The sequence below is a fragment of the Capsicum annuum genome, chromosome 8 (genome assembly GCF_002878395.1).
Source record: "Capsicum annuum cultivar UCD-10X-F1 chromosome 8, UCD10Xv1.1, whole genome shotgun sequence".
In the NCBI taxonomy this organism is placed as follows: Eukaryota; Viridiplantae; Streptophyta; class Magnoliopsida; order Solanales; family Solanaceae; genus Capsicum; species Capsicum annuum.
Genome location: NC_061118.1, coordinates 140,814,639 through 140,834,488, shown reverse-complemented (window position 1 = coordinate 140,834,488; position 19,850 = coordinate 140,814,639). Strand labels below are relative to the sequence as shown.

The 19,850-nt window shown below is 32.7% G+C and overlaps 1 long non-coding RNA gene across 1 annotated transcript; it reads left to right on the top strand.

The window, feature by feature from the left end:
• Positions 1-955: 955 nt before the first annotated feature.
• LOC107839109 lies at positions 956-2,808 on the top strand. Its single transcript, XR_001665021.2, has 4 exons — positions 956-1,224; positions 1,365-1,574; positions 1,663-2,031; positions 2,496-2,808. It is a non-coding gene; the product is annotated as an uncharacterized LOC107839109 (long non-coding RNA).
• The last annotated feature ends 17,042 nt before the right edge of the window (positions 2,809-19,850 follow it).

The window sequence follows — 19,850 nt, the reverse complement described above, 5'->3', positions numbered from 1 at the left end:
GTTATATAATATATCTAAATATTATTTATTTAAATATTAAATTAAATATGAAACTATCTAATAATAAAAAAATTATAGTTTTAATAAAACGTTATTAAATTAATGTTATTAAGGATAGTAGTAGTAGTATATTAAATTAACGTTATCAAATTAACGTAATTAAAATGTTATTAAATTAACGTTATTAAATTAACGAGGGGCGGACGTAAGTGATTGTCATGGGATTCACCTGAACCCCTCGGTAAAAAAATTACATTGTATACATATAAGATAGAAAATATATATTTATGTACGTATATTAATGTTGAACTACATGAAATAAGGCACTTAAATAGTCCAGTGGTGTTATTTGTTCTTCTTGGGCGTTTCCTTCAGCCTACTGTGCGGGTTCGATCCCTGCTAGTTGCTGTTTTTTTTAATTAAAAAAAAGGTACGTACTGCTGCTATAGAAATAAATAATAATAATAATAATAATAGTAAAACGACGTTGTTTTAACACAAAAAGTAAAATTTTGACAGTGCACAAATATGACCTTTAACTATTCAAAACTGTACAAATATGACCTCTCTCCAATTCAGTCCTTTTAACGACGTGACACCGTGTGATTGAATTGTCTTTCCATGTAGGCGCGAGTGAGACTCACACATGGAGTTGCAAAATCGGAGGTCATATTTGTTCAGGTTTTGAATAGTTAAAAGTCCTATTTGTGCACTATCAAAGTTTAAGGTTAAAATTATAATTTAGTATAAGTTTAGAGTCATTTTTATGTATTAACTCCAAAAATAATCTTCCATTAAATATTTGACTCAAAAATACCTCTTCCCTTAACAGAATCTCACCAAGCATGCCACCTAGGCAAAAAAGTCCACATGGCCACGCCACATCACCATGCACGTCATCTTTAATTTTACAATCCAAATAATAAATTGATCCGACCCATAATTAAAATAATCCGATCCAAAGTCAAATAAGAAAGGGTATAACAATCGGGTCTTCTCTTTCCCTTAACCGTTCTTTCTCCCCAAAGAAAATTAAGTTTTAGGGTTCACTGTGAGAGCTCGAAGAGTTGGTGAAGTTCGTCCTAGTTGAGAATACAGAAGCTGATGATGTTTTAACCAGGATTAGCGCAACTATTACCAATAAACAAACTTGTTTGGATGGTCTTCTAGCCGCGCCTTCTATTTTGCAGGTTGCGAGACTGATTACACTCTTAATTTCAAAAGGTACGTCGTGTTGAAGTTTGTGATCATCTATCTAATTAATAGAAACTGCTTGTTTTCTGATCCAGCAAGAGATGGCATAAGGTAATTGCTTGATCAGATATACTTTGTAATGTACATTAACTTTGCTTATGAATATGCAGTTTGAAGATTTGGAACCTAAATGATTTCAATAGAGTTGTTGGTGTATTCAGATGCCAAGGAGCTGGATGGCGTAAGGTCGGCAAGAAGAACCTAATCCACGATTGTCAACCGGGACGTCAACTGGGATTGTTCTAATTGTGTCAATTACTTACCAAGGATTGCTCATGATGGATGGACTGGCGAAGCCGTTCTCTATTCCCATCTTCACAGTAAGCTGATCTAATCACTTCTATTATGCCTACTGCATTTCTGGTTGAAGAAATCTGCATTTTGCTTACCCGATTGTAACCAATGCAGCGGATTTGGTTTGTCTTCCTAAAAATGCATCAATTCCAATTACTCTGAACGCGAGAGAATATGAAGTCTTTACAGTGGTTGCAATAAAGGAAATGTCTATAGGATCAAGATTTGCTCCGATTGGTCTTGTAAATATGTTCAATTCAGGAGGAGCAATCAAAGAGTTGAAATATGAAACAGAGGGAAAAAGTGGACTAATCTCCATGAAGGTTCGCGGATGTGGCACATTTGGAGCCTATTCATCTACGAAGCCTAAACGAATACAAGTGCACAATGAAGAAGTACAGTTTCATTATGACGAATCTTCTGGACTAGTCACTGTTAGTCTTAAGAGTTCCAGACAAAGACTTATACCTTGGGGATGTAAAGGTTGAAGTGTCATAAGTGCAAGATGATCATTGTGATGTACAAATGTCCAATTCGACAAACATTGTCGTATATCACCTTTTGACTCCATGGAAATTTGAACCCAAATATTCATGAAAAATCAGAACATTTGTTGTAACATGGCTCTGCACACAGGAAAATTGTTATTTGGATGTTTGTCTTGTCGTAACCTATGTTGCTCGGACTCGTCGAAATTGTCAATGGGTGCATGTTGGATTCGCCAAAATTAGTGTATTTTTAACGAATCCGACACGGGTGCGGTGTCATAAATGAAGAGTCCGCACAACTTAGGTCGTAACAAGTTGTCTAATGTACATAGAAAATGACCTTGTCATCGATTCATTGCCTAGAAATAGCACAACATTCTCTCTTATTCATATCAGCAAATTAAACACTACTATCAAAGAAAAATTCAAGCTTTATAATCCATCTTCTGTTTTCTTCAGGTAACAAAGACCCAGAAGCTCATATCTTCAAAGTAGACGATCCGGAAAATTAAGGTAGCTATGGAGAATGAAGTGCTCACTGTAACTGTTCCGAAAGAAGAGGAGAAAGAACCTGAGGTGAAGGCGATTGACATCTATGGTTAAACAAGTGCATGCAGATCAACTGTTGTTTTGTTTAAAGTCCTTTGTCAATTATATCTTTTGTAATTTGAATTATGCGTCTGTAATTGTCTGAGTTGTGGGTCTGTCTTTGCAGTCGTAAACAAGAAAATGTTGTGAGTTTGATTAATGAATAATTTCCTTTTAACATTTATTTAGAGTTGTTTCTCTTTTCCTTCTCTTGAATTATAGTTTGTTAAACTTTTGTAGCGTTGCATTGCATGATATATAATCTGTTTGTAAGAAATGGCCCATTACCAACTACAACATAGCTGTGTTGATGCATAGCTGCCATTAGCCAACGAGGGAAAGAAAACGAGAAGAAACAAGAGAATGACATGATATATGCTGAAACCACCAAAAAAGATACAGTAGTATTATAGCTTTAAACTTTACAGGCAACGGATGCTGCAGTTCCGATACACAATTAACGTGGGTTCATTACTGTGGAGACCATTTAACATCCTAACAATATTAAGACACGTTAGGCGTGTAAAATAGAGATGCTACATCACACCAGAAAACAGCTACTAGTAATTGGTATCGAGTCTGATTTCCACTGTAAGCCTGTGCAAAACTTTTGTGACTTCATTAGCCAAAACATGTTTGTGTAAAGAAAGTCTAGCTTGCTGAGCGGAAAGATGAGACTCAATTAGTTATTATTTGCTAGTACAACATGTTATTTTTCTTCCAAAATATTGCAAGGACCAAATTAATCTTCATATTTTGGGAGTGCAGAATACACAGGAGAAATTGAGACATCAATGGAGAAATTGTCCACAACCGTAACATTGTAGTCACTATTGATCAAACATTTAGAAAAACAAAAATATGAAGTACGAATACATTTCTTAAAAAATAGGGACGAAAATAGCTGAAGTTTAACCAAATTTGCAGTGGAGCATATTGAACTTTGCGGGGTCCTATTACCCTCCTATACTTTTTAAATTGGAATTAATTTCCCCGAACTTTTTTAAAGTGGAATTAATCCCCTCAAAACGCATACCCAGTTTTTTCGGTGAGAAGTGCAGTGCACGCGCCGTTTCTTCTCCATTTTATCACTTTTCAACATTTTTTCACAATTACAATCATATTAAATATTCCAAATGATTCCATTGAGTTTATGAAGAAAGTTTTTTCAAATAATTGAATGGAATCTTCCATTAATTTTCCATTGAAACTCGGAAGATTCAATTAGCGAGTTCCATTAATGGAAGATTCAATGAAACTCGCTAATTGAATGGAACTCGCTAATTAATGGAACTCAAAATATTCGAAAAATTTAATTTCATAATTCAATTTCCATTAATGGAACTCGGAAGATTTGAAAAATTCATTAATGGAACTCGGAAGATTCGAAAATTTTAATTTCATGTATGAAGCTATTCAATCTTCCATTAATGGAACTCGGAAGATTCAAAAAATTCATTAATGGAACTCGAAAAATTTAATTTCATGTATGAAGCTATTTAATCTTCCGTTAATGGAACTCGGAAGATTCAATTTTCATTAATGAAACTCGAAATTAAATTAGCGAGTTTCCGAGTTTGAATCTTTCGAATCATCCATTGAGTTTCAATTAGCGAGTTTCATTAAATTATAGCCATTGAGTTCCATTAAATTTTAATTCAACAATGGAACAACCATTGTTGAAGAAAAGAAAGAAAGAAGAAAGAAGAAAGAAGAATGAAGAATGAAAAAATAAATAAAAATATAAAATTTTAAATAATTATAAAATTAAGGGGATGTTTGCAAAAAAAAAAAGGAGTTTAAAACGTTTTTAACACTATTCACGCGCTCAGTGCGCGTGAATGACACGCAGTGTGCCAAGTGACAGATATATGACATTAAAATACGAAAAAAAAAGTCTGGGAGGTAACAGGACCCCGCAAAGTTCAGTATGCTCAACTGGTAATCCGGTCAAACTTCAAGTATTTTTGTGGATATTATCCCTAAAAAATAACAAGTTCGAACAAACAAATTGAACCCTAGAACTTAATTTTCTTTGAGGAGAGAGCGGTTAAGGGAAAGAGAAGACCCAATTGTTATACCCTTTCTTATTTCACTTTGGATAGGGTTATTTTAATTATGGATCGGCTCGGTTTATTATTTGGATTGTAAAATTAACGATGATGTGGATGGTGATGTGGCGTGGCTACGTTGATTTTTTTACCTAGGTGGCATGATTGGTGGAATTCTGTTAAGGAGAGGGGCATTTTTTAGCCAAATATTTAACGGAGAGATATTTTTAAACCAAAAAATTAACGAGGGATATTTTTTATCCATTTTAGATAGTTCATAGGTATTTTTGACTCTTTTCCATATTCTTTATTAATATGTCAGTTGCCTCACAAATCTCATGCATTTTAAAGATCTTTCTGATCAACCAAGAGAAGCATACTTACGCTAGGAGGTCTACACTCGACCACCTCTTTTCTATATAGAAGTGGTGGCTTCGACCACCTCTTATGTAATTATCAAAACACATCTCTACTTTTATTTAATTACATATTATATCTCAATATATAATAATTTCATTATTTTATTATAATAGTTTAAATATTTAATATATTTTATTAATTTATATTAATTAACTATAGCTACATATTGGAAGTAAATTTTTTTTATTTATTTAATTGACTATCATGTTCAAAACTAATTTGTTACCACAAATCACAATAATTGAAACTTAAAATATTTAAAAGACATTTAGAATTTTATTGACCTCATTATTTTAGCAATGCCACATAAATTGTGATAAAAGAAAAAGTACTGCAAATCATAATATTTAACAACTTAAAATATTTAAAAGATATATAAAAATTTTAGTTGACTCTCAAAATTTTATAGAAGCCACATAAATTGGGACACAAGGAGTAAATATATTATTTGATAATTACGTAAAAATTATTATAAATCACAATAATTAACAAGGTAAAATACTTTTTAAAAATAAATAAAAATTCTATTCAACTCTCAAAATTTTATCGGTGCAGCATAAATCATGACAAAATAAAAAACTATCTTAATTAATTGCAACTAAATATTTAAAGTAAATAAATTTTATTATATTAATTGACTTAAAATAAAAAATTATCTTAATTAATTGCAACTAAATATTTAAAGTAAATCAATTTTATTATTTTAATTGACTATTATATAGAAAATTAATATTTTTATTTATTTATTTATTTTAGTAAATTTAAATTTTAAAATTATTTTTTTCTTCTTATATAGAAATACTAATATTTAAACTTAACTTTAAATTTTTAAAGTACAAAATTAATAAATTTAATTTAATAAAATAAATTTCTAATGAATATTTTCTTAGAATTTGTATTGGGTCAATATTTATCAAGTTAAAAAGAAATAAAGAAAAATATATAGTAAAATTTTATTATTGTGAAAGATAAATATAATGCACTATCCAATAATGTTTAATAATATCATACTTTGCATATGCAAATATAGAATCCTGTATTTAATTAATATACTATTCCGATGAATTATCGATGAGTACTATTGGATATGATAAAATTATATTAATTTTTATAGTAATAACTTAATCAATCGCTCTTAATTAATTATTATGAGTCATCTAGGTATTAAGAAAATAAATAATATTTAATGAAAAATAAAATAGACATAAAATGCAAAATTAACTCTTAATGTTTTAAATTAAATTTTTGTCTTTCGAATGCTGATTTTACTATATAACTCCTTATTATAAGTCATTTATGTATTAGAAAAATAAGAATAACAAAATAATATGTCAACACAAAATATTTGATTGACTATCAAAATTATATTAGTGTCACATAAATTGGGACGGGACAGAAGAAGATATAAAACAATATATATTATTTGAAAATGAAATAAAAAGTACTGTAAATAACAATAATTAAGGAAAAAAATTTAAAAATTGATTGATTTCTGCTTCAACTGCTTCAATCGTGATTTTACTGTATAATGATGTTTAAAAAGGGTAAAATGACAATGAGATTTAAAGAGGATAAAATGTATGTAGTAAAGTGTGAGAAGAATAAAGCATAAGTAAATTTTATTACTATATTTTAAAAAAATTAAAGAAAAGAAGTATAAAGATTATTTGCAAAAGATTTTTACAAACTAATTTAAATATAAATAAAGTAAATTTAGGTACAAAAACGTGTATCTATCACAAATTTGCTACCAAATACTTCGCATTTTCTTAACATTGACAAATTTTCTATCAAATATGTGTAGCCATTTTTCTCAACTTTTTACAACTCCTCAATATTAATTAACATTTCTCTGTTTTAAAAATAAAATAAAGAAAAGAAAATCTCAACTCTTCCTTCTCTATTAAAAAACAACACTCTTTTCTTGTGTTAAAAATAATAATTAAACAAAACAATAGCGAATCTAAGATGTGTATTCTCTTTATCGGTTAAGTTTACATGATTCTTAATCTTTGCGATATTGAAAATTAATAATCTGCTGGATATTTGATTTAAGCTAGTTCATCAGATTTACGCCTATTCTTTCTTTATATTTCTGATTGCAAAATTCAACAAGAAGGTAAAAAAAAAGTTTCAATTGTGATTCCCTCGGCTCAATCATACTAATGAAAATATTCTACTGCTCAAACTTTCTACTCCAAGATAAATCCTAAAACTTAAAAATTGCAATCCATATGTTCTACTGTTGAGCCCGTGCTGACACGGGCCTTGCACTTCTAGTTATATAATAGATAGTAGTCGTGTATCCATTGACTTCACATTTCATTTGATTTGACATAGATTTCACAAGAGTATATATTAGTTACTTGCATTGCATTAATCTTATAGCCAAATAAATATTGATACTTGAGTACTATTGTGATTTTCTTGAACAAAATAATTTTATATACCTAGAAATATTCTTTGTAATTACTAGCTGTTACTATTACTTGTCACTGATGAAAAGTGTTAAAATAATATACCTCTTATTATAAAAAGTTGAGGACATATATTTCAAAATTACAAAACAACAAATAAGCTTAAATGCATGAGAAATTTTTTCATGCACTTTACGACTCTTTATCTTCAATAGATTCTTAATCATAAAATCACCAAAAAAGAAATTAGAATAGATTCTTAATCATAAAATCACCAAAAAAGAAATTAAAAGTTTAATTTTATTTAAAATCGCAAATAACTGTTAGCCTTTAAACTTTTTGAGCCATATTTAAATAATCAATGATGCTTTAAAGGTTGTGATTCCCTTGTACCCATAATATTTGGTTCATAAATACTTTCATATTTTTGTCATTATCTCAAAAATGTACTTTCCACATATTTTATATAAGAAAAAAAAAATTAATAAGATATAAATATAGTCAATTTTAAATTTTGAAATATTTAGAAAAATTACCTAATCTTCGTTTTTTTAAAAGTCATTTATTTATAAGTAATAAAGTGGAAGTGGAGCTTTGGCTGTAGGTGACAAAACAGTTTTAAAATGAGGTGTAGGTGACAGAAGTCTTAATTATTAAGTAGAGGGGACAATTACTTTATTATGGATTAAGAAAGTTGGAAAAGTTTGAAAATAGCTCACAAGTTTTTAAATTTACACTTTGATCCAGATGTTTACCTATATAACGGAAAACAGAGGAAAAAAGACGCCTTTCTCTCTCTTCTCACTCATTGTTGTTTTCTCTCTCTTAGCAATTTTTGTTGTTCATTGTTGCTGCTGCTTTACTCATCATCTTCTGCTTCATTATCGTTATCTTCTACTTCATTATCATCTTCATCTTCTTCTTGTTGACCATTTGTTGTTGTTGTTGTTGTTATTGTTGTTGTTACCACTGCTGTTGCTATTTGACTAATTTCTTCGGTCAAATTTTATTTCGAACATTACTTTTCACTTTGGCATTACTTCATAGGAGACCTTGGTAAGTTAAATTATGATTTTTAGCTGGATTTGTCATATGGTTAACTGCTATTGTGTTGTTGTTTTTCCAAAAAAATGGATAGAACCCAATCATGAATCCAACATAAGATCCATCTGTTTAAATAGATAAATCATCTGGTGTGATAGATGAGACATCTGTTTCAACAGAAGACTGATATGTTGGATTCATGTTTAAACATATGAGTTATCTGTTGCAACATTTGACACATCTGTTGCAACATATTAGTTATCTGGTGCGACCTGATAAATATCTATTTCAACAGATTAGTAGCCTGTTGCAACAGAACTTGCACACGATTCCAACAGAAGTGTTGTTTGTTACAACATGGTAAATATCTGTTACAACAGATTACTAACCTGTTGCAACAGGTAAGTCATCTGTTGCAACAAGTTAATTATCTGTTGTAATATGTCACTCATCTATTAGAATCAGCTTCAAAGGTGATTTAGTACTGTAACATCAATCCCAGTAGGTGCTTCATCTGTTGCAACAGATATTCAGGAGCGTAACATCAATCCCAACAGGTAAGTAATTTGTTATGACCGATCACTTACCTGTTGCAACAAATTACACATCTGTTGGGATTCATTCACGACACTATGAAATCACTATTAATTTTTTTAACAGATAACTTTATTTAGGTATCACTAATTGAGGGATCAATAACAATAGGGATGGATTTTCATAGTCAATGGATTGAAAAGAGCAATCAATATGTATGGCGTTGGAAGAAGGGTAAAATGCTAGAGACGATAGCTATGATAGTCCAAAGTGATATTCCGTATGATGATTTTGTGAACATAATCATCAGCTTTTTTGGACTGAATTGTCAATCGGAAGAACTCACCATCAGCTACATACACAGCTCCTTTGAAAATCAGAGGATACTGCCTTTCAAGATAACCGATCAGGTTCAGTTGCATGCTTATTTAAGTGATTCAACCAGGCCGGTGTTAAGGGTGTACATGGTTGAAAAGATGAGAGAGAATGAGAACCAGAGCGTAGAAGTAGAAGAATAAGAAGACTTCTTTGATGATAGGTTGGATGATCTAGACATGAATATTCCAGATGATAATCAAACACCTACGCCCGTTGATGTGACCAATATGATGTGCAATTCTTCTCAATCGACATAGTCTGGAAATCTCCAAGACGATAGGACCGGCTTTTTTATTGGAATGTCATTCCAGGACTAGAATGAATTATCTAACACTTTATTTATTTCTTGCTTGAAAAAAGATTTCAGAATAAAGAAGTTGATTAATTCGAGCAGTGTCTTTTGCTTCAAATGTGCTAATTCAAACTGCAAGTGGTGGTTGAGAGCGATGAAGTATGCAAGTTCTGATAGATTCGTCATTCATAAACATGAAAAACATCACACGTGGTTCGAAGCACATCTCGAGCCAAAATCCTCACGCCACGACAAAGGTCCTCGGTGAATTTTTCAAGAGTAGTTTCCCCGATGGCAAAGCCCCTTCAACAAGGGTTATATCTAATCAACTCCTTACAGATTTAGGTGTCCTAGTCAGTTATTGGAAGATATATACGGCCATGGGGATTTCCAAGGACCTGGTTAGAGGGACACTCGAGCATGGGTATACAGCCCTGGATGATTACCATTACATAATTGAGTCCACAAATCCTGAAAGTAAAACGACATTGCATCTGGATGAAAATGGAAGGTTCAAGTACTTTTTTATATCCTATGGTGCTTGGATTCAAGGTTTTCGACATTTGAGAAAAGGCATAGCCGTCGACGGTACCTTCTTGAGAAGCAGGTATAATGGAGTTCTGCTAGCGGCGGTGGCGCAGGATGCGGAAAATCACATCTTTCATGTCGCTTTTTGTGTAGCGAACAAGGAATGTGATGCCTCTTATGTATTTTTTTTGAGCAACTGCGAAGATGCATCGAAAATACCGAAGAGTTGTGTTTTGTCTTGGATTAGCATCCAAGTATTCCAAAGATGAGTTCACTTTTCTTCACTTTAGCTTACTTTGGTTGTTATATTAGGCATCTTGGAGAGAACATTCGAAACACTATCATAATAAAAGCGTCGTTACCCTTTTTATAGAGCAGCTAAAGCATATAGTAGAGAGGAGTTTTTAGACCATTTCAATAAAATAGAGGATGTGAATCCCAAGGTAGAAAAATTTCTCTCACGTATCGGTTTCAAGAGATGGAGTCGGGCATTCTATCCAGCAGATAGGTACATTCTTATAAATTTAATGTCTTGTTTGATTTACAAGTTTAGTATGATGTCGTACTAAGTGATTCTTTTCTATAGGTACAATATTATGACATCAAACATAGCTGAATCAGCGAATTCATTGTTTGACGATGAAAGAGAATTTTCCATCAAGGCTATGTTTGAAAAAATAAGCAAGAAGTATAGCGAATTTTTTAACGAAAGGCGTGTGCAGTTCAAGTGCCCAAAAAAAAGAACCCAATTTGTTCTTGAAAGCGAAAAAAAATATCAACGAATGTTAGTTTGGGGAATAGGTTATTCTCTCATAAAATAGCAGATTACAAATTCAGTATCACCGATCATGGTGATGTTGCCGCGGTCGATCTTCAAATAATATCTTGTATGTGTAGAGTTTTTAACTTGGATAAAATACCTTGTCTACATGCTATGGCAGTGCTTCGAGCTTAATACGGTCATAAATATGGACTTGAAGTTTACGAGCACTCCTTTCAATATTATTAGGTGGAAAAATATGAAATTGCATATAGTGGGCATATTACTTCGGTGTCTCCCGAAGAATCTTGGGTTGTTCCTACAGAGCTTAGGGGAAGATTAATACCTCCTCTATATATTGACCCAAGCACTATCAAATCGGAAAGAAAGCCATATAAGAGGAGGCGTGGAGTTGAAGAATCATTTTCATCAAGAAAAAATAAGTGCTCCATATGTAAGTGCGCTGGTCACAAAAGAACTATATGCCCGAATCGTAATCCACCATGATCATTGTAATTGCAGAAACTTGTGTTGTTGTTTGTTTGTTGTGGACTTTTATATATTTAACTCATTATTGTGAACCTAATGTTATCATTTATTATATATAAAATATCCTTTTTAATAACTTGTGCATCAATAAAAAGAGGCAAAACATAAACTAAATAATACAACAGACCACAATTATTCTAAACAGTTCAATAAACTGGAATGTTTTCCTCCAACAGATGACAAATCTGTCGAAATAGATGGATAATCAATTGACAGAAATCCAACAGATGACCAATCTGTTCCAACACACGACCCATCTGTTGAAAGAACTCAAAAGCCAAAATTTCTAGTGCTACTGGATTCAACATTTCTCCTTTCCTCCAACCATCGACATGCTAACATGTATGTATGTTTAGATTGGAAGAAATAGGCAGAATGAAAATTGAATAAGAATTAAAATGCCAAAGTCGACTAAAAGTAAATTTTTCATTAAATAAAAAATAAAATACTTTAGGTATAGATCCGATATAGAAAAATTAACATACATATGCTAAAAGCAAAAACACATTCTAATTATTATTATTATTATTTTTATTATTATTATTATTATTATTATTATTATTATCATCATCATCATTATTAATGACAGTTGGCCAATCAACTCGCAGCAGCAGGGCCCTCATCAGCCTCTTTATCTCTCTGAACATCATCGCTCTCACAGCGACCAACTCCCTCTGCAGGTCATTAACCTGCCTCTGAAGTTTTCGCACTGTGTCGCGTAGAATAGCAATGTCCGAAACAAGATCAGTCATATCTAGAACATGCATGAATTGACAAATATAAAGAAAAAAGTCCAAAATATAATACAATGTATACGACCAACTGGTAAATTTACACCAGAAAAAAACTTACCTCAACGAAAAAGGGATATGCTCTTTGAAGAGAAGTCGTTGAAAATGTCACACGAAAATAAAAAAATGCAAGAAATAAATAAAGTTGAGTAGAATGAAGATTAAGGAGGGACCTATTTATAAAAGATTGAATTTGAACGTGTCAGGCCAAAAGGCATGACTGTTCAACTCCATTGTATTAATTACATTCACACTGGTGGCATTTTATTTTCTGTGAAAAGTCGCGACTTTTTCTTTTACATTAATACTTCTCACCTTTTTAAAATGGTTTGAGACTCGATTACAACTGTTATTATTGAGCTGTTGCAATAGATCGTCCATCTGTCACAACAGATTTAACATCTGTTGCAATAGATGGATTAAATGTGCAACAGATGGTTTGTCAAAACAGATTTACCATCTATTGCAACAGATGGTTTGTATGTGCAATAGATGAGACATCTAATGCAACATATGTATTATCTGTTGTGACAGATGAACCATATCTTGGAGGAGATATTTTAATTTTTTCTAACAGTTGATTCATCAATTTCAACAGATAGAGTATTCAGTTCATTAGCTGCTTTGAATGTGTTAGGTAAAAAGTCACGACTCTTTACCTCTTTTTAATAGTCCCTCCGTTTTGTATTAGTTGGGCCCTGTAGGTTTGACACACCAATTAAGAAAAATATAAATTAGGTGATTATTTTACCAAGTTGACCTTATTAATCATTCTTTGAAAGTATAAATATGAATTGCATACTTTATGTAGTCATTTAATAATAGGAGTAATCTTGGAAGAATAAAATAAAATTCTCTTAATTTTATAAATAGGAAAACTAAATTGAAACAAACATTTTTAGCAAGAAGTAATCATATGCGTGCAGATGAATAAACACAGTCTGGTCTGTCGCAATAGATTTACCATCTGTTGCAATAGATGGATTATCTGTTACGACAGATGGACCATACGCTGGAAGAGATGTTTTGATTTCTTCCAATAGTTGATTCATCAGTTGTAACAGATGGAGATTTCGATTCATCAGCTGTTTTGAATGTGTTAAGATAAAAAGTCATGACTCTTCACACCCCATTTTTAATAGTCATCACATACGTCCAGATGAACAAATAACACAATCTGACATGTCCTGATGAGGTAGGAAGAATAAGGTGCATGCAATAGATCTCATTTTTATGCGCGCGAGCTATGTATATTATTGATCAGGCTACCCTGACAGACACACATAAAGTGCAATGATTTTGTGAATGTAGTTTTTTACTAATTAGACATTGATCCTTCAAACAAGATCCTGCATTATACAGTTTAGTTTGATAGGTGCGAACTGATAAGACCAAAGGGTTCCAAGACGGTGGTGTCGATACCCCGTTACAATTTAATGACGATTTATGCTCATGTTTTTGTGTCAAGTTTGGGGAAGAGTTCCAAGTTTTTGACAGCAGTGTAAATATCCAATAGTGATTAGACCGGTTTTAATGGCGCAATGGACTTCTTGAAAGGCCTCCAAAGCCTTGCAATGTTGCAAACAACGATGGTACCAATAGAAATTCTCCTAGTCCAAATTTATATAGATGGATTGCTGGAGGAGACTTTTAACAGTAGAAGGTTCTTGGGAGAATACCTGTGCGTGAAGGGGGAGGTGAAGAAGGCCATATATCATGTCAGACCTTATTTAAGAGGAAACACAAGGTAGGAAGGAAAGTGTAGCTAAATTGTCCAATAAAATTGACATGAGAAGCGAAAAAACTGGATGAGCTTCAAATGTGGAAGTGTATCCAAATATAAAAATCCGTCAGTCGATGGAAAAAAAGAAGAATGGTCAATAGGACTGGTGCTGGACACTTTGCTCGAGAATGCAACTAATGAGCATGGCCTCAATGAAGACTCTGACAAAGTACAGGACCAAAACTCTAAGGAAGAATCTTCGCGAGCGTGGAAGATGGTAAGATTGTCAGTCAAAATTAAAACCTGAACTAACAACTCCTGAATTAAAAATATGGGAAGACAAGACGTCAATTTCTGAAGTCTAAATTGCATGCCATGCCTTCTGTTTGTGGCTATGATCAGGCCAATGGCAGTAGAAACAAAAAGGTCCAAAGTTGGGCCGAAATCCCATGCCTTGTTGTTTCCACTACCTTTGACTTAACCAGAGCCATAAACAGAAGGCATGGGATGCAAGTTTAACTTGAGAAATTTCCACCTTGGATTGATCCCGTATTTTTAATGCAGGTGTAGTTGGTTCAGGTTTCAATTCAGACCGACAATCTTACCACCTTCTGTGCTCGCGAAGCTGTTTCCTTAGAGTTCTAATCCTGTATTTTATGGGTCTTCGTTGAGGCCGCGCTCGCTAGTTGCAGTCTCTAGCAAAGTGACCAGCTTAAGTCCTCTTTTCTTCTTTTTCTTCAACGACTGATGGATTTTCATTTTTGGATACACTTTCACATTTGCAGCTCATCCTATTTTTTCATTTTTCATGTTAATTTCATCAGCCAATTTTACTATACTTTCCTTCCCACCCTGTGTTTCCTCTTAAACAAGGACTGAGATTATATATGGCATTTTCAACCTCCCTCTTCCCGCATAGGTTTTCTCCCAATACCTTCTGTTATATAATAGTCTCCTCCAACAACCTATCCATGTAAATTTGGACCAGGGGAATTTATATTAGTTCTATCATTATTTGTTGCAGTGCGAGGCTTTGGATGTCTTTCAACAAGTCCATTGAGGCATTAAAACCAGTCCAATCACTATTGAATATTTACACTGCCGCCAAAAACTTGAACCGTTCTCCAAACTTAATTCAAAAACATGAGCATAAACCATCATTAAATTGTAACGGGGTATCCACACCACCGTCTTGGTCCCTTAGCCTTACCAGTTTGAACCTAACAATCTTAATTGTAAAATGCCATATCCTGTTTGAAGGATTAACGCCTAATAGGTAAAGAACAAACATTCACAAAATCATTGTACTGGATATGTGTTTTCGTGATAGGTTGATCGGTAATACATACCTCCCACATATGGAGTGGTTCCATCTTCAAGCAGCTTATTCCTCCAAACCCATCTTTACTCTAGCCTTTAATGCTGGCCGGGCAAAAGTGGATCCAGTTTTACTTTCTTTTGTCTGCAAAAAAGAGAAATACATTTGGTGTCAAACAAAAGAAGAACAAAAAGAAAACAAAAAGAACATTACAAAAGGGTAGCACAAAATTGAGTGAATTAATAGATGGCCAATATGATGCAATAGATTACCCATCTGTTCAACCGATGAGGCATCATTGTAACGGATGGATGACATATTGTAACAGATAGGTCATTTGTTAGAATAAATCAAACCAGCCTTGCTACTGGTTTGATTTCTTCTAGCAGTTGCTCTGTCTATTCCAACAGCTGATTCATCAGTTGTAACAGTTGAGAAAACTGATGCAACACCACTAACTACAATATCAACAACAAAGAAACAACATCATATGTTCCAACACCATCTATAACACAAACGTCACATGTTCCAACACGACCACCACCCCCAACAACAGCACTACCAAAGTAACAAACAAAAGACATAAAAAAATTATACTGACAACAAGGCTTTTTAAGTTCTCCCAACAGATGACTTTTTTTTACATATTTTAATAAAAACAACGGTTCGTTCATTCAAGACTTAAAAGTCACCTTTTCTTTAATTTTCTCAATAAATAGAAAATTGATAATGGGTAAATCATTAATAGCAACAGATGTAAATATCTAATTTAAATGACATAGAAAAATAAGACAAGATGGAAAAAAACAATAGTGAATCATACCTGCAATGTCAAAATAGAAAAGGGATTAGAACATCCAGTTCAGTCGAGAAAAGATATTGATTGGTTGAGATCCGAAGGATCCTCATCCGAAAAAAGAGAGAAAAGAGAGAAAAAAAGGAAGCAAGAGAAATGAGAATTGAGAATAAATAAGAGTGATGAGTTGAGTCTTTCTTTATGACAGTGACATTGAAATGACTAGATAAGACTACTCACTTAGGAGATTTTTTAGTTATTCAAGTAGTACCGAGTAATATTTTTTACCGCCTTAGTATTTTAACTTTTTTATCTCGGACAGAAAATACCTAAATTACATTAAAAAAAGGATCTTAAAATATTTAAGTGCAACAGATGACAATTTCTCTTTGGAAATTTCCAAAGCTCGATCATCTGTCGAAACAAATGACGTAATCTATTTGATAGTTTACAACAGATGTGTAATATGTTGCAATAGATTACCTAATTTGTTTGACTTAATTCAACAGAAAAGACATCTGATGCAACAGGTTGGACATTTGTTTATATATAATTTCAATTGAGTTCATATGTTAGACTAATACCTTAATTGAATGATCTAGGACTAGGGGTGAGTTCTTATAAGGTCAACTACAACTTCAATTAAGTCTTTGGCAATTGCATGATGAGACGGTATTGCGTTTCTCCTGACCAGAGTCATCGATCGACCACTCTGAGACAAATCGATTCTTACTACCTCATATATTCAACTAATACCTTAATTGATTAATCTAGGATGAGGGTACTAATACCTTAATTGAATAATCTAGGACTAGGGGTGAGTTCTCATAGGGTCAACTATAACTTCTATTGAGTCTTTTGGCAATTGCATGATGAGACGTTATTGCATTACTCCCAACCAGAATCATCGATCGATCACTCTGAGCCAAACGATTCTTACTACCTCATATGTTCAACGAATACCTTAATTTATTAATCTAGGACTAGGGGTGAGTTCTCATAATGTCAACTACAATAGATGACAACGCCTATTTGATAATTTACAATAGATGGGTAATCTATTGCGACATATGACTTAATCCATTTGATAATTTATAACTAATGGGTAATCTATTGCAATAGATGACTTAATCTGCTTGATAGTTTACAATAGATTTGTAATATGTTGCAACAAATGACATAATCTGTTTGATAGATTACAACAAATGCGTAATATATTGTAATAGATTACCTAATCTGTTTGATTTAATCCAACAAAAAAGACATCTGTTGCAACAGGTTGAACATTTGTTTATATATAATTTCAATTGAGTTTAGACTAATACCTTAATTGAATGTGAGTTCTCATAGGTTCAACTACAACTTCAATTTAGTCTTTTGGAAATTGTATGATGAGACGGTATTGCATTTCTCCTAACCAGAGTCGTCGATCGATTACTCTGAGCCAAATCAATTCTTACTACCTCATATGTTAGACTAATACCTTAATTGATTAATCTAAGATAGGGTACTAATACCTTAATTGAATAATCTAGGACTAGGAGTGACTTCTCATATGGTCAACTACAACTTTAATTAAGTCTTTTGGCAATTACATGATGAGATGGTATTGCGTTTCTCCCGACCAGAGTTGTCGATCAATCACTCTGAGCCGAACCAATTCTTAATACCCCATATGTTAGACTAATACCTTAATTGATTTACCTAGGACAGGGTACTATAACCTTAATTGAATAATCTAGGACTAGGGGTGAGTTCTCATATGGTCAACTATTGATTAATATAGGACTAGGGGTGAGTCTTCATAGGGTCAACTACAACAGATGGAAGTGCCTATTTGATAATTTACAATATATGGGTAATATGTTGCAACATATGATAATCCATTTAATATATGGGTAATCTGTAGCAACAGATGACTTAATCTGTTTGATAATTTATAATAGATTTGTAATCTGTTGTTACCTAATCTGATTGATAATTTACAATAGATGCAAAAAATCTGATGCAACATGTTGAACATTTATTTTTATACAATTTCAATTGAGTTCATATCTTAGACTAATAGTACCTAAATTGATTAATCTAGGACCAGGGGTGAGTTCATAGGGTCAACTAGAGTACTCGATCAACTAAAACTTTAATTGTTTTTATACAATTTCAGTTGAGTTTATATGTTAGACTAATAGTACCCTTTTGGAAATTGCATGATGAGAGGGTTAAAAATTATGCATATCTTTTATAATTTTATAAATAATTAAGATCAATTCGAACCAAATTAACATTTTCAAAACTTATCATTCTTTTCTAAAATGCAAATCAGCCCATACAAAATGTTTCATCATTTCAAATCTCAAGTTCTCGCTCTTTCTCTCTCATTCTCACTCAACAATATAGTACAGATAACAAATACTCAACAAATTTACTCAACCTCTCACAACAGATCGCTTTTCTTCTAATTTCTGACCACATAAGTATTATTTTTGACTTTATTCTTGCTTGTATCATCATTTTCTTTGTCTTCATAGGCAACAGAGTTTGAGAAGAGTTCTATATTTGTTATTTTTTTCTAAAAAATAAGGGATTTTAAGTTAATGATGAAAAATAAAACTTTTAGTTGTATTATCTTTAAGAATGGGTTTACAATTTTGAGTTTTGATGATAAAATCATAGAAGAACTTGAGAAAATCCTAGTTTCTGTCATAGTGTTCCGTTGACTGTCATGGTATTATTGGATGGTGTTTGTGGTGTTGGTGGTTGTGGTGGTGGTGTTTGTGGTCATCATGGTGGCACTGGTGGTGTCATTGGTTGGTGGTATTTATGGTGGCTATCGATGGTATTGGTATTCGTGGTATTTGTGGCATTGGTTGGTAGTGGCTATTGGTGTATCGGTATTCGTGGTGTTTGTAATATATTTTTTAAAATTTATGCATACATCAATTGTAATGTAATTTTTGTTTTTCTGTTGTTTGTACGTAAAACATGTCTCCCAAAAGAAAAGAAAAAAGTGGATCAACGTCTGACCATAAAAAAAAGGCTACAGTATAGAAGAATTCGGAGGATCCTCTTGAACAATCTCAGTCAACAAAAAGTGAAGCTGGGGAGAGATATGAAAATAATGTTGAGGGAGGTAGACAAGGGTCTGCAGATGGTGATGAAGAAAATGAAAGTGAGAAAGAGGAGGAATTAGAGAGTGAGAAATAGAAAGAGGATGATCATCAATATAATGATAATGTATCATCAATAGGGCGTGAATTAATATCGACATCCCAGTATGATCCTGTCAAAACTTTTAGTATTGACAGGTTTCAAGTTGCGATATCGATAAATGACCCAGAAGCATAACTAATTGGTAAAATTGTACTTAAATGTCATATGGGGAAATTTTTTAATAAATTTAGGAACATTATGAAGAACGGAAACATAGACAGACTTTTCAAGAAGAGCTGCTTAGGATGTTTTCTTGAGCTGCCTGAGGATCCCCCTACCCGTTTTCGTTTCCCTATGATGATGGTATATGGTCTTCTCAAGCGTAGGATCAAGTACGTGGAGGATGATAAAGATTCGGAAGAGGGGAGCAAAAGGAAGATGGATGAAATCTGGATCAACTACTATGGCATGCTGG